The sequence below is a fragment of the Salvelinus sp. IW2-2015 genome, linkage group LG14 (genome assembly GCF_002910315.2).
Source record: "Salvelinus sp. IW2-2015 linkage group LG14, ASM291031v2, whole genome shotgun sequence".
NCBI classification, from domain to species: domain Eukaryota; kingdom Metazoa; phylum Chordata; class Actinopteri; order Salmoniformes; family Salmonidae; genus Salvelinus; species Salvelinus sp. IW2-2015.
The window spans coordinates 25,563,895-25,580,438 of record NC_036854.1 but is presented as its reverse complement, the minus strand read 5'-3'; the positions used below and the strand labels follow the sequence as shown (position 1 = coordinate 25,580,438).

Below are 16,544 nucleotides of genomic sequence, written 5' to 3'. Positions count from 1 at the left end.
AAAGAGGAGAATACCCACCTACTACCCTCCCCATACCAACTCATCCCAGATGAGGGACCCTGATTACCCACCCTACCGGCCCCATACCAACTCATCCCAGATGAGGGACCCTGATTACCCACCCTACCGGCCCCATACCAACTCATCCGTTATCTCCTGGAGTTGAAGATAACTGTGGGTGTGTGTGTGTCAAATTAAATCAAATGTTATTGTTCACATACACGTGTTTAGCAGATGTTATTGTGGGTGTAGTGAAATGCGTGTGCTTCTAGTTCCGACAGTGCAGTAATATCTAACAAGTGATATCTAACAGTTTCACAACATGTACCCAAAATACACGTAAATCGAAGTAAGGAATAGATTAAGAATATATATACATATATGTCAGAGCGGCATTGGACTAAGATACACTGGCATAGTATAGAGTACAGTATATACATATGAGATGGGATCTTTACCTCGATCCTGACTAATCTCCCAGTCCCTGCAGCTGATAAACATCCCCACAGCATGATGGTACTGTGAACCAGATGACCTGGCCTCCACAATCACCCGACCCTAAACCCAATTGAGATGGTTTGGGATGAGTTGGACCTCATAGTGAAGGAAAAGCATTCCAGGTGAAGCTGGTTGAGAGAATGCCAAGAGTGTGAAAAGCTGTCAAGGCAAAAGGTGCCTACTTTAAAGAATTTAAAATCTAAAATATATTTGATTTGTTTAACACTTTTTTGGTTACTACATGATTCCATATGTGTTATTTCATAGTGCTGATGTGTTCACTAGTATTCTACAATGTAGAAAATAGTAAAAATAAAGAAAAACCCTTGAATGAGTATGTGTCCAAACTTTTGACTGGTACTGTATGTAAATAAGGTAACATTTCTAAAAACCTGTTTTCGCTGAGGATTTTTTATAATCCATTTTAGAATAAGGCTGTGATGTTTCAAAATGTGGAACAAGTCAAGGGGTCTGAATACTTTCCGAAGGCAGACACCCTCACACTCACCCCCAGCCTGCCACACACACCACTCCAGATCTTTTAGTTGAATAACTTTGTCCTCCCAAGATGATGTACATCGTCACCCAGTGACTAATGAAAACTTACTATGTCCTCATTGAGATTTTACAGACGTGTTCAATACGCCTTATGTATACACTTTTGTAATATTTATGAAATGCATATTGTTATATTTGGTAGCACTTATTTGTTTTTCCTTTGCCTCCAACCCCCTTCGATGTGTAGAACGGATGTGGGTGGGGCCAGGTCTACATAAGGGTGCAAATTTTAAAAAATCACAAAAGCTCTGACGAAGGCCGTGAGGCCGATACGTAAGCTTATTAAATATCGGTGATACTATCAAGAGCAGTGAGCGGTTTCCTTTTTCCTTCATCTTGTTCAATTGTTGCCATGGCACCTGCAAATAAGATTGCTCAGATGTGCGAGTGCCTTTTGAATTTCCTCCCAAGATGATGACAAGATATGTTTCAATTGAAATGGTCAAAAAGAAACAAAAAATTGCTCTTTTTTTTTTTTTTTGGGGGGGTAGATCAGCTTTAATATTGCATATAGATTGTGGCTTCTATCAATGTACTTGTCTGCATCAATCCCCCATATCAAATATATCTTGTTAATACATTTTCTTCCTTTTTTATTATTTTGCCCTCATCCCCTCCCCTAATTGAAGTAAAATAATGGAGAACAACACTTTGGCGTCTACGTTCAGCTTATACATACTATATGCATTTTACGGACACAGTATATTTTACATGAGTTATCTTTTTTTATTTGTTTTTAGTCCCACCCTTCAGCTACCCTCAACCCCTCCCATCTATCTTTGAAAACCATCTAGTTTTGATTTGTAATTGTCCCATTCATCCCAAAGGAAACATCCCAAAGGAAACATCCAAAGGAAACATCCAAATGGAAACATCACAAAGGAAACATCCCAATGGAAACATCCCAATGGAAACATCACAAAGGAAACATCCCAAAGGAAACATCCCAAAGGAAACATCCCAATGGAAACATCCTAATGGAAACATCACAAAGGAAACATCCCAAAGGAAACATCCCAAAGGAAACATCCCAATGGAAACATCCCAAAGGAAACATCCCAAAGGAAACATCCCAAGGAAACATCCCAAACAGGAAACCATCCCAATGGAAACATCCCAAAGGAAACATCCAAGAAAACATCCCAAAAAATGGAAACATCCCAATGGAAACATCACAAAGGAAACATCCAGCAAAGGAAACATCCCAAAGGAAACATCCACAGGAAACATCCCAAAGAAACATCCCAAAGGAAACATCCCCAAAGGAAACATCCAATTGGAAACATCCAAAGCGAAACATCACAAAGGAAACATCCCAAAGGAAACATCCCAAAGGAAACATCCCAAAGGAAACATCCCAAAGGAAACATCCCTATGGAAACATCACAAAGGAAACATCACAATGGAAACATCCCAATGTAAACATAAAGGTCACAAGGTCTCAAAAAAAGAGAAAACACAACAATGCTGTAGCAGAGCAGAACTAGTGCCGTTGCCATGGCTTTTATCAACTGCCTGCCCTTGGCAATGGGTAATTTGTTCGGCCTTGTCTGAATGTCTCGCGTTCCTCTCTCTCCGGGGCAAGGCGCACAAAGGGGTCAGGCGAACCAGTAGTGTCATTAAAATGGCAGCTCGTTAGAAAGAGTAGTGCTGCCCGGCGGACTCCACAACGCAGACTACTGCAGGGCTGCTCTGAGCGGGTCGGCTGAGGGTTGGCCCCTTCCTCCTGGCGGGTGCTTCTAGGCTGCTAGCGGCCGGCGGATGACCAGCCCTGCTCTATACAGCGCATCCTGCCTCCCTCCTCTCCCTCTGGAAGCTTGCTAGAATCTCCTCCATTCTCTCTTATCACCTCTTCCCTCTGTCCAAAAAGGTTTTCCATGTTTACATGTTTTTACGAACCCCCCATCTCCTCTTCTCTGGGAATAGCATCTCTGGTTCTGTGTCAGTTGAGACAGGACGTTGAGACAGGAAATGGGTAACAGAGCAGTGAATCCTCCACTGTCTATTTCCTCTCTTTCCTCTCCTTACTTCTCCTCTCCTGGACTGGGGAGAACACAGAGTCACAGACACACAGAGTCACAGACACACAGAGTCGTAGACACACACGGGGCCAGGGAGCCCAGTGAGCCCATGGAGTCATAGAGCAGAAGCCTGCTCTTCATTACCACGACACGATGTCAGTCTGGCCAGAATGGAATCCAGAGGCTGTTGTGGCTGCTCTCTCCTTGTGGAAGCCACGGGGCCACAGGGTTCCACGGCCTCATATTGTAAACCGTCCCTCCCTCCCTTTTTCTGGTTCTCATTCGTGTTTGATCAGCTTTGCAGGGGCTGTTAAGTGCCGACCATTTTATTTTTTTTGCCATAATTCCCGGCAGTTCCTTTTCTCTCTCTCACTCTTACTTTCTCTTTCTCTATCCAAATCTATCCAAATCTATCCAAATCTCTGGACGTCAAATGCTGCCTTTTCACGTAACTCACGCAAGAGAGGGAAGCTGGGCCAATATGTTTGTTCCCTTTGCTGCAAACAACTTCCTTGTGAAGTATTTTGAGGAGCAGGGCGGGAGGTGACGGGGGAGGCAGGGAGGCTGCCTTCCCCCTGTGTGTGATGGGTCCAGAGGGACTGGTCCGAAGGGGGGCTGGTTGGTTGAGTTCGCGTGGGAGTGGGGCATTAAAATAGGGGTGGGGTAAGTGTGTGTACTGAGCAGAGAGAGAGAGAGAGTTTGGGGGGAGGGGCTTAAAGAGGGGAATTCCTTTGATGTGGGTTGTGGGTGGCATTATTACTATTCCACTGAAAACACGGGCACGGTAGCAGGGCTAGCTCAAAGTGCTAGCACATGTTGCCTGGGTTCACTATGACAAGACTCACAGAGAAAGAGGTGGAGAGAGAGAGAGGAAGATCGATTGAGAGAGGGGGAGATAGAGAGAGAGAGTGTTTGAGACGCCTAGCACTCTGAATCACTAAAAGGGGCCCTTAGGTCGGAAGTGGCTAGAGAGTTGTTGTTGTTTTTGTCGCACTGCTTTGCTTTATCTTGGCCAGGTCGCAGTTGTAAATGAGAACTTGTTCTCAACTAGCCTTCCTGGTTAAATAAAAATAAAACAAAAAGAACAGAGACCTTGTCACAGTTCTTCCTCTGACAGACTACATCTGTCCAAGACCACTGCATTGCTTTCCACTTTACCGCACTATGTTATATTYTATTGATCATAGTGATTCAGGACTAACATTAAAACAGAATAATATGCCCCGACATTAGACAACAACACAGAAAACTCTCAAATTACTGAGAAAAGTCAATGAAATCAATGAATAGAGAATAGTCAGATTAACTGATGACTAAAACAGCAGTGCAGATGGCACTATTGCCGAGTGTATAATAGGTCATTAATGTGTAGCGGACCTCAGAGAATGTCGTAGACTTTGTCATGCTATATATATATAGTTCATATTCATGAACCACTGCATTTAACCACGGCAAGGTAACTGGGAATATGGTTGAATACAAACAGTCCAATTATGCCATCTGTAAGGCAATCAAACAGGCAACATGTCAGTGCAGAGACAAAATGGAGTCGCAGATCAACGGCTCAGACACAAGACGTATGTGGCACGGACTCCAGGCAATCACGGATTATAAAGGGAAAACCAGCCACGTCACGGACACCGATGTCTTGCTCCCGGACAAGCTAAACACTTTCTTCGCCTGCTTCGAGGGAAACACAGTGAGCTCCCGTGGACAGTGAGCTCCCGTGGACTGTGAGCTCTCGTGGACAGTGAGCTCCCGCAGACTGTGAGCTCTTGTTCTCCGTGGCCGAAGTGAGTAATACAATTTAAGATGGGTTAACCCTCGTAAGTCTGCCGGCCCACACGGCATCACTAAGCCGCGTCCTCAGAGCATGCGCAGACCAGCTGGCTGGAGTGTTTACGGACATATTCAATCTCTCCTTTTCCCAGTCTGTTGTGCCCACTTGCTTCAAGATGGCCACCATTGTTCCTGTTCCCAAGAAAGCAAAGGTAACTGAACTAAATGACTATCGCCCCATAGCACTCACTTCTGTCATCATGAAGTGCTTTGAGAGGCTAGTTAAGGATCATATCACTTACACCTTACCTGTCACCCTAGACCCACTGCAATTTGCATACCGCCCCAATAGATCCACAGACGATGCAATCGCACTGCACACCGCCCTGTCTCATCTGGACAAGAGGATTACCTACATTACGTCAGAATGCTGTTCATTGACTATAGCTCAGTCTTCAACACCATAGTACCCTCCAAGCTCATCATTAAGCTCGGGGTCCTGGGTCTGAACCTCACCCTGTGCAACTGGGTCTGAACCCTGCCCTGTGCAACTGGGTCCTGGACTTTCTGACGGGCCGCCCCCAGGTGGTGAAGGTAGGAAACAACACCTCCACTTCGCTGATCCTCAACACAGGGTCCCCACAAGGGTACTTACTCAACCCCCTCCTGTACTCCCTATTCACCGATGACTGCGTGGCTACACACGTCTCCAACTCAATCATCAAATTTGCGGGACAACACAACAGTGGTAGGCCTGATTACCAACAGCGATGAGACAGCCTACAGGGAGGGGTTGGGGTCCCTGGCGGAGTGGTGCCAGGAAAATAACCTCTCCCCATCCACATCAACCGGACTGCAGTGGAGAAGGTGGAAAGCTTCAAGTTCCTCAAAGTACACATCACTGACTATCTGAAATGGTCCATCCACACAGACAATGTGGTGAAAAAGACGCAACAGCACCTCTTCAACCTCAGGAGGCTGAAGAAATTTGACTTGCCCCATAAGACCCTCACAAACAGAGGGTCTTACAGATAAGTCATTGGAAGGCACAAAAAAGTGTTAGACACCCAAGTCATAGACTGTTCTCTCTGCTACCGCACGGCAAGCGGTACCAGAGCACCAAGTCTAGGTCCAAAAGGCTCCTTAACAGCTTCTACCTCCAAGCCATAAGACTGCTGAACAATTAATCAAATGGCTACCCAGATGGCTATCCAAATGGCTATTTGCATGGACACCCCCTGATCCCTTTGTTTTTACACTGATGCTACTCGCTGTTTATTATTTATGCATAGTCAGTTTACCCCTACCTACATGTACAAATTACCTCGACTAACCTGTACCTCTGTACATTGATTCGGTACCGGTACCCCCTGTATATAACCTCGTTATTGTTTTTTTTTTMTGTTARTTTCCTTAATTTTTTTTATTTTAAATTGGTAAAAAAATATTGTACTTTATTTAGTAAATATTTTCTTAACTCTATTTTCTTAAAACACCATTGTTGGTTAAGGGCTTGTAAGTAAGCATTTCACTGTTGTATTCGGCGCATGTGACAAATATAATTGGATTTGATTTGGGAGCATCCTGTCATACTGTGTCACCGCCTGGTATGGCAACTGCGCCGCCCGCAACCGCAGGGCTCTCCAGAGGGTGGTGCAGTCTGCAGTCGGCCCAACGCATCACCTATAGTTAGGATTTTATACATGTAGTTTCCTTTGACTGTTAGCTTAGCAGGTGGAGTATGGAACTATGGAACATTCCGGAATGTGAGGGTATGAGGTCAAATCCCATTGAAGACTCACTTTTTAATTGTTTCTATTTTTTATGTGAAATCACTTTCTGCACTGTTGCTCAAATAATGTATTTAATTTAGTATAGTATAAGCTTCTGTCTTAAGCATCCTAAATAATGCCATAGATTCCGTTTGTGAAAAATAATAAACTTGAAGGCAAAAAAGGCACGTATGAAGTATGATGATTATAGGCTACTAAAGACAGCGACTTACCTCTGCGCCACAGAGTTTTGATGAAAACAGAAAAAAAAATCTGAGAATCACTCGCCGCTATTTATTAACCAGCAGATGTCACTAATGTGCATTGTGAGAGGACAATGAAGCTCCGAGTAATGAACCGTTTTTCAGCACAATTTGGTGAAAGCTCCAAAGCCTTCAGAAGCCTCAGTTTCCCATCACTATAAATCAGTGGTTCTCAATAGTCTCCTTATGGACCCACAGCCGTTCCAGAGCTAGCGCACCTGATTCAACTTGTCAATTAACACAATAATAAAAATGATATACAATATAATATGGATAACCAGAACATTTTTTACCTGTATAGTTCTTTAAAAGGTTGTTTGTAGAACCTTTTTGATTGAGAAATTCTAAAAGTACCATTCTATAATTTAAAAAAAAGTCTATATAGCCCCAAAAAGGGTTGTAACGATAGAGGAACCCTTGTTGGTGCTATATAGAACCATTTGTTTTTAGTGTCTAGTGAGTTTAAACCAACATGAATCAGGCCTGGGCCTGGTTTGTTTGTGGTGCGGTTTGGCGCTAAGCTGTTAGCCATCCATGTCTTCCTCTTTGGTGTGTGTCACGCTGGGTCTTTGTGTTTACTCCCAGGCCTTTATAGCCTCCTAATGAATATAGTGATGTTACAAGGCAATGGAAACCATCGTAGCAACATGATAACTGCTTTTGTTTAAGTAGCCTGTCAAACAGGCTCTCTCACCTCAGAACAACAACAATGAGACTGACAATTGTTTTGTGGTAGGCTACGCAGAGAGAACACTGATGCAGATAGACACACTCTTGCTCGCGCTCTCTCTCTCTCTCTCTCTCACTCTCTCACTCTCCACACACACACACCACAACACACACACACCACACACACACACACACACACACACACACACACACACACACACACACACACACACATAAATATATAAAACACTCTCTCTCTCTTACACACTACCATGCAGGCATAACGCACTAGGCTTTCTGTTATGTTTTTGGTCACCCATCTACACAATAATGACAGAGTGAACACATGATTTTAGATATTATGGCAAATGTATTAAATATTAAATACAGAAATATCTCATTTACATAAGTATTCACACCCCTAAGTCAATCAATGTTTAGAATCACCTTTGGCAGCGATTACAGCTGTGAGTCTTTCTGGGTAAGTCCCTAAGAGCTTTGCATACCTGGATTGTACAATATTTGCAAATTATTATTTAAAAAATGTTCAAGCTCTGTCAAGTTGGTTGTTCATCATTGCTGGACAATCATTTTCAGGTCTTGCCACAGAATTTCAAGTCGATGTAAGTCAAAACTGTAACTGAGGCCACTCAGGAACATTCAATGACATCTGGTAAGCCATTCCAGTGTTTATTTGGCCTTGTGGTGGTTTGGTTATTGTCCTGCTGAAAGGTGAATTTGTCTCCCAGTGGTCTGGTTGAAGCGCTGAAACCAGGTTTTCCTCAAGGGTTTTGCCTGTGCTTAGGTCAAATCCATTTATTTTTATCCTTGAAAATATGAAGAGTGGTACTCAGTGATGTGAATGTGTTGGATTTGCCTCAACACTAAACACTTTGTATTCAGGAATATTTGGAATACGAACACCACTGACCAGAACACCCTCTGACCAGAACACCTACTGACCAGACACCCTCTGACCAGAACACCCTCTGGGACAGAAACACCTACTGGACCAGCAACAGCCTCTGACAGAAACCTCACTGATCAGAACCCCTGACTGAACCACACCCTCTGACCAGAACACCCTCTGACCAGAACACCCACTGACCAGAACACCCTCTGACCAGAACACCCTCTGACCAGAACACCCTCTGACCAGAACACCCACTGACCAGAACACCCTCTGACCAGAACATCCTCTGACCAGAACACCCACTGACCAGAGCACACTCTGTGGGAACGACCATTTGTGTTGTTTGTATTGTATTGTAGTTTTAACAAACAAAATAATACAGTATAAAATAATAAAACATTTAAAATATGTTTAGATTTATTTTTATTTTTTTAAGTCTAGCGAACCAACCGGTCGGTTCCAAGAGGAAAATCATCACTTTTAAAAGAATCTAGACATTATCTCACATTTCTTTTAGACTAACATTTCGTTTTCAACAGCAGAGATTTTCTAAACCTTGCTGTCTGTCTCTCCGACATTTGCAACATTGTTTCGATATTCAAATTCGATCTCCAGCTGTCTCATAGTAATGACCGTGTCGCGAGTCGGGACGAGACAGACAGGCAGACAGCGTTTCTCAGCCAGTATGAATCAGCTGGCATCATTTTTATGGATATACAAAGAAATGTCAATTGAAAAAAACGTAAAATGAAATGAAGTGCAGCTAGTTTACGGTCTTTCCAGCTTCAGTTTGAAGTGACTGTGTTAGCTGTGTTGTTAGCTGTGTTTGCTGTGTTGTTGGCTGTGTTGTTAGCTGTGTTGTTGGCTGTGTTGTTGGCTGTGTTGTTGGCTAGCTCCTCTGAACAACAGTGTCCTGACGAGAGAGCACATTTTCTATGCCAGGAGAAATATCCTATCACTAGCTCATTGTTATGGATGTATCCAAATAAATGTCACTAGAAAACATCTTAAACAAATTCAAATGCAGCTACTTTGCTGTTATTCAGACTGCACTGTTTGACGTGACTGTAAGGGATAACAACGTTGCCGGCCAGTATGGCAATGGAACATTTAGAACGAACAACTGGGTCGTGTCCATAGATACAGAACTAAAAGACTGAACGACTGTCTAGCGTCTCTGGCAACCGAATCGATAGAACGAACGACCAGCCGGCTTGGGTAGAAACCTTAGATTTGTGTCGGTACTATATCTTGTGGAAGGATGAAATAGTATGAATAAATTAAGCAAAATAATGTTTTTTAATGAAAATATGTCAATCTTTATTTCTATATGTTGGTAACCCGTTGTATAAAAGTGATAATGCCCCCGAAGCCGGTGTTTGGTGGATATATCGGCAGGTTTGCCTACCCTCGACTTTGCCTTGGGCCTAACAAAACCCGTGCCAGTATATCATCCAAACACTGGCTTCTCGGGCATTATCGCTTAAATATTAGCCACTATCAGTATAGACGGTCAGTAGGCCTAATAACCACACATATTTAATTTCCAGTTTACTGTTAGTTCCCTTCAGTTGGTATAGCCTACATTATCATTCCATTTAATTACATTGTTTCGTTTACCTTCATTTTTCTTCCTCTGTAAACACCATCACGGCCGTGTAGTTGTTGCTGAGGATCATTAGTACCAGTTGATAATAAAGAAGAAAGGATAATTTGATCGTTATGGAGCAGAAACAAACAACGCATTAATCAAATTACACTTTTATTTTTCTTTCGTGCGTAAATGATCTCCAAACCTGTTTTTTCTTTTTCAGTCATAAATACTTTTCCGAACCCTAAATAATCTACAAGATCAGAGTATTTTTAAATCTACCAATTGGTGCTGAAACAGAGATGAATATGCATATATTTAGATGTATTTATTTCATTGATCCCTAATATTCTGAACCAGTTCTCTCCARATTCTAGTGAGTCTGTTGACAAAATTCTAACTAAAAGGTACACCGTGTTTAAAGGGATGGCTTAAGATAAATGTACAGTGCATTCAGATAGTATTCAGAACACTTTTTCCACATTTTGTTACAGCCTRATTCTAAACTTGATTAAATTGTTTTTTCCCCTCATCAATCTACGCAAAATAGGTTGGATGGGGAGTGTCGCTGCACAGCTATTTTCAGGTCTCTCCGGTTTTTCCGACTGCACTTAAAGAAACTTTCAAAGTTCTTGACATGTTCCTCGTTGACTGGCCTTTATGTCTTAAAGTAAAGATGGACTGTCGTTTCTCTTTGCTTATTTGAACTGTTCCTGCTAAAATATGGACTTTTTCTTTTATCAAATAGGGCTATCGTATGTATACCACCCCTACCTTGTCACAACACAACTGATTGGCTCAAACGCATTAAGAAGGAAAGAAATTCCACAAATTAACTTTATACAAGGCACACCTGTTAATTGAAATGCATTCCAGGTGACTACATCATGAAGCTGGTTGAGAGAATGCCAAGAGTGTGCAAAGCTGTCATCAAGGCAAAGGGTGGCTACTTTGAAGAATATCAAATATAAAATATATTTTGATTTGTTTAACACTTRTTTGGTTACTACATGATTCCATATGTGTTATTTCATAGTGTTGATGTCTTCACTATTTTTGTACAATGTAGAAAATAGTCAAATAATGTCTGGAATGAGTAGGTGTGTCCAGAATTTTGACTGGCACTCTGTATGGGGGGGATTTCTAGGTGCCACCTGGAAAAGTCTCTCTGGAGCTGCTGGGGCTTCAGATGAAGCAAGGTGGGGAGTGAGTGCTGCTGTATTAAAGCAAATACTAAAACGCAATTAATGCTTGATCCGAAAAGGTGGTCGGAGGCGCCGTATGGAGGGTGTGACGCAATTGCGGAGCTTCCGGAGGCATGCAGAGGCCAAATTGAGCTCCGTACTGCAATTTTGCAACAATGCAGAGGGCTTTGTATAGCTCCGCATTGACGTGATTGGTTGACGTAGGTGAGGGTGGGAGGTCCTGTATAAACACAAACTCACTTCCTTGACAACTTCCTTCACAACAGCTCTGCGAAGCGCAAGATGTATGAATGTCCTGACTTCTGCAGAGGCCATGTCACTGTAAATGCTGCACGGCCAATGCAGATGTCAGTTTGACCATGCAGCGTCTTTTACTCCTCTCTCACTCTCTCTCTCTCTCTCTCTCTCTGTCTCTCTCTCCCCCTCCCCCCCTCTCTCTGTCTGTCTGTGTTTTTCCTCCACAGATTCCTCCTGCTGCCACCATGCTGAGGAGCTCTCACCATGTTGGGAAGCATGTGATCAGGTAAGGGAGGCCACAGACTGAACACACACACACACACACACACACACACACACACACACACACACACACACACACACACACGGCATAAAGTAGAGCACAAGAGTGAAAGAGCCCCAGAACAATGGTCTCAGTATTATTTGTAGCTGGATAGACTATTTGATGAAAAGCGCTGAAATGAAATGGGGTTTTCTGTCCATCGAAGTGTAGCAATGAGAGCTTGTATAAAAGTTCTCCCAGTCTCCCATTTGAGCTAAGAGCAGTTAAAGGGTCTCTCTGATGCCCCCCCTCTCAATTCAATTCAAGGGGCTTTATTGGCATGGGAAACATATGTTAACATTGCCAAAGCAAGTGAAGTAGATAATTTACAAAAGTGAAAAATCTCTCACTCTCCATCTCTCTCTCTCTCTCTCGTCTCTCTCTCTCTCTCTCTCTCTCTCTCTCTCTCTCTCTCTCTCTCTCTCTCTGCATCTTATTGTTATTTATCATAGTGAAGGAATCGGCCAAGGCAGAGCACACATTCATGGATCATTACCTTCAGTGCCTTCTTTACATCACTAAGACATGAGACATCTTGAAGGCCTAGAATCAAAAAGGGTTGAGCACACAGTACGCAGGACACAGTTAACCCCTAGCCCATTTCAGTGGGTTGTTATTGGGGGAGTACCACCAGCACCACTCTCCCATCCCCTTTAAAGAGAGAGAGAGAGAGAGAGAGAGAGACTCATTTATGCTGTATTGGTTGCCCTGTCCCCAGCACTGCACCTGCTACTGAGAGGGAGGGAGGGAGGGGGGTAGAGAGAGGTATAGAGAGAGAGAAACAAATGACAGATAGATGGGAGAGAAAGCAAAAGAGTGACAGAGAGAGAGAGAAAGAAGCGGGAAGAGGACAGAGGGACAGTGGCCGTCTTGTTAGCGTTGTGCCAAGCTGCTATGTTTCTGCAGAGAAAGTTTTTTTTTTTAGGGGTGTGCCACAGGGCTCCGTGTAAACTCCCTTCTATTTCTTAATGGAACCTCTTACCTCTTTGATGAGGGGAGGCCTTCAGCCTCTGAAAGGACATTTATTTATCCTTCAAAGACGGAGAGAAAGAGAGGAAAATGTTTTAGAAAAGGCCTGAGTAGGTTGTGCGTTTTCATGGCCTTTGTAGTGTTCTGGAGATTTCTTTGATTAACGGCCAAGAAATCACCGCTCGACATCTGCTTTTGTTTTTGAACGTTGCGACTGTATGAAATTACTGTCCGTGAAACCCCAGCGTAAACCTCAATTTATTTCACCTCACAAATAAGAATGTGCTAGAACATGGAGTAATGATGATGCATGGTGAGAATGCATGAACAGAAAGCAGAACAAGCCAGCTTAATCAACCTGACTAGAATCAAACAAGTGCAGACGCCCGGTGGTGGTCATGAATCACAGTCATAGGGAAGATCTGGTTCAACAGTTGGGCCTGAACTCCGCTTTAGTGCAGAAATACTCTACTGTGCTCTACTACTACTGCACTCTACTACAAATTATTCAGATGTTACGTTATAACCTCAAGTTAAAGTGTACAATTTCTCACAAAGAATCCAACGGTGGTCCTATTTATGAAGTAAAACAACGAAGGAGTGAAGGAGACCAACCAAAAACAACATCAACTCCCAGCTCCCATCATTTGTGTAGTCTTTTAGAAAGCTCTTACTAAGTGGTTATAAATCTCCCAGAGCTAATTTTATGACTGTGCACTGAGCCAGAGAGCGTTGGCAGGCGCAGGATTCTCCCAGGCCTTGTGAGAGTCAATCAACAGCTCTTCACCCTATGTTGATAACGCTGCAGTCGTCAGCTGTCATTGGCCCTTCCCGGTTTGTTTTATGTAGCAGTGTCACACGGCCTAGAGAGCCAAGTGTGAACCCCTTTTGCCATTTGGGGAAGATACTATAATGTTGTAAAATGAACTCACGATTGATAATGACCATTTAATGATACAAAACCTTTTTACAGAGGTTTCAGATCAAATGTTTGGAGCTTTTTCTTTGTGAAAACATGTTTTGAATACAATATAACACACTGCTTTCTGTTTTCAGCTCGCCACCATAAAAAGCGAATCCCGTTTGAAGCACCTACTACAGCGATTACCAAGCTACTGCCCTGAGTCTATGGTAAGTGGGGATTTCTGATCTAAAAATAGCCTTCAGTAGCTGTAATAAAGTTGGCTACGAAATCTTTCATAATGACACAGAAAATATATCTGTGGCTATGGCAAAGCTTATAGGCATTACGCACAAGTCTATTGTACCTGGTCTTACTAAAGGTACAAAGAAGTATTAAAGAAGTATCAAAGTATCAAAGAAGTATTAAAGTATCTAAGCAGTATCAATGTATTAAACGAGTATCAAAGAAGTATCAAAGTATCAAATAAGTATTCAAGAAGTATCAAAAAAGTATCAAAGTATCAACGGAGTATTAATGAAGTATCTAAGAAGTATCAAAAAAGTATCAATGAAGTATCTAAGAAGTATCAAAGTATTAAAGAAGTATCAAAGAAGTATCAAAGTATCAAAAAGTATCAAAGTATCAAAAAAGTATAAAAAAGTATCTAAGAAGTATCAAAGTAATATCAAAGAAGTATCAAAGTATTAAAGAAGTATCAAATAAGTATGAATGTATCAAAGAAGGATCAAGGAAGTATCAAAGTATCTAATAAGTATCTAAGAATGATCAAGGAATGATCTAAGAAGTATCAAAGTATCTAAGAGGTATCTAAGAAGTATCAAAGTATCTAAGAAGTATCTAAGAATGATCAAAGAAGTATGAAAGAAGTATCAAAGTATCAAGGAAGTATCAAATACGTATCTAAGAAGCATCAAAGAAGTATCAAAGTATTAAAGAAGTATCAAAGAAGGATCTAAGAAGTATCAAATAAGTATCAATGTATCAAAGAAGTATTAATGTATCATAGAAGGATCAAAGAAGTATCAAAGTATCTAAGAAGTATCTAAGAAGTATTTAAAAAAGTGTCAAAGAAGTATCAAAGAAGTATAAAAGTTTCAAAGAAGTATCAAAGAAGTTTCAAAGAAGTATCTAAGAAGTTTCAAAGTGTCAAAGAAGTATCAAAGAAGTATTAAAGTATCAAAGAAGTATCGATGTATCAAAGAAGTATTAKTGTATCAAATACGTATCTAAGAAGTATCTAAGAAGTATTCAAAAAGTYTCAAAGAAGTATCAAAGAAGTATAAAAGTATCTAAGAAGTATCAACGAAGTATCAAAGACGTTTCAAAGAAGGATCTAAGAAGGATCTAAGTAGTATCTAAGTAGTATCTAAGTAGGTTCTAAGAAGTATCTAAGAAGTATCAAATAAGTATCAAATAAGTATCAAAGTATCAAATAAGTATTGAAGTATCAAATAAGTATCAAATATATATTAAAGAAGTATCAAGATATCAAAGAAGTATTGAAGTATCAAAGAAGTACCAAAGAACGGGGCATGAAACGAGGCTAAACACTCCCCACCCACCAACATAACTACAAACCTGGAACGCCCAACTGTTTTTCATCTGCACTGCTCCAAACAGCCAATTAGAAACCAGTCTGTCATTAGCTAGAGTTAAATACTTTGTGTCCTGCTATTAATGAGCTCATTTGCCAAAATGGATCTGATTTGGTGATTTTGGAAACGATTTCAGCAGCATATTAGTACTGATGCTCCAAGGTCCCTCTCACTCCCAGACACCACAAAACATCTCACAGCAGTTCCAAGGGATTGTTTCCAAGGGATTGTTTCCAAGGGATTGTTTCTATTAATGAGCTCATTTGCCAAATGGTTCTGATTTGGTGATTTTGGAAACGATTTCAGCAGCATATTAGTACTGTGCTCCAAGGTCCCTCTCACTCCCAGACACACAAAACATCTCACAGAGTTCCAGGGATTGTTTCCAAGGGATTGTTTCAAGGATTGTTTCAAGGATTTGTTTCCAAGGGATTGGTTTCTAAGGGATGTTTCCAAGGGATTGTTTCTAGGGATTGTTTCTAAGGGATTGTTTCAGAGATTGTTTCCAAGGGATTGTTTCCAAGAGATTGTTTCCAAGGGATTTGTTTTCACAAGGGATTGTTTCCAAGGGATTGGTTTTCTAGGGATTGTTCTAAGGGTTGTTTCTAAGGTATTTGTTTCTAAGGGATTGTTTCCAAGAGATTGTTTCCAAGGGTTGTTTCCAAGAGATTGTTTCCAAGGGATTGTTTCCAAGGATTGTTTCCAAGGGATTGTTTCTAAGGGATTGTTTCTAAGGGATTGTTTCTAAGGGTTGTTTCCAGAGATTGTTTCCAAGGGATTGTTTCAGAGGGATTGTTTCTAAGACATGTTTCCAATGGATTGATTCAAGGATTGTTTCCACGGGATTGTCCAAGGGATTGTTTCTAAGAGATTGTGTCTAATGGATTGTTTCCAAGGGATTGTTTCCAAGTGATTGTTTCTAGAGATTGTTTCTAAGAGATTGTTTCCAAGGATTGTTTCCAGAGATGTTTCCAAGAGATTGTTTTCCAAGTGATTGTTTCTAAGAGATTGTTTCAATGATGTTTCCAAGAGATTGTTTCCAAGGGATTGTTTCCAAGGGATTGTTCCAAGATGTTTTCCAAGGGATTGTTTCCAAGAGATTGTTCCAAGGAATTGTTTCCAAGAGATTGTTTCCAAGGATTGTTTCCAAGAGATTGTTTCTAAGGGATTGTTTTCAAGATTCAGAGAGATGTTAGAGATTAAGATTTCAAGAGATTGTTTCTCAGG

At 41.5% G+C, this 16,544-nt stretch overlaps 1 pseudogene; it reads left to right on the top strand.

The window, feature by feature from the left end:
- LOC111972979 (reversion-inducing cysteine-rich protein with Kazal motifs-like) overlaps positions 1-16,544 on the top strand; it is a 133,707-nt pseudogene that overhangs the window by 39,801 nt on the left and 77,362 nt on the right.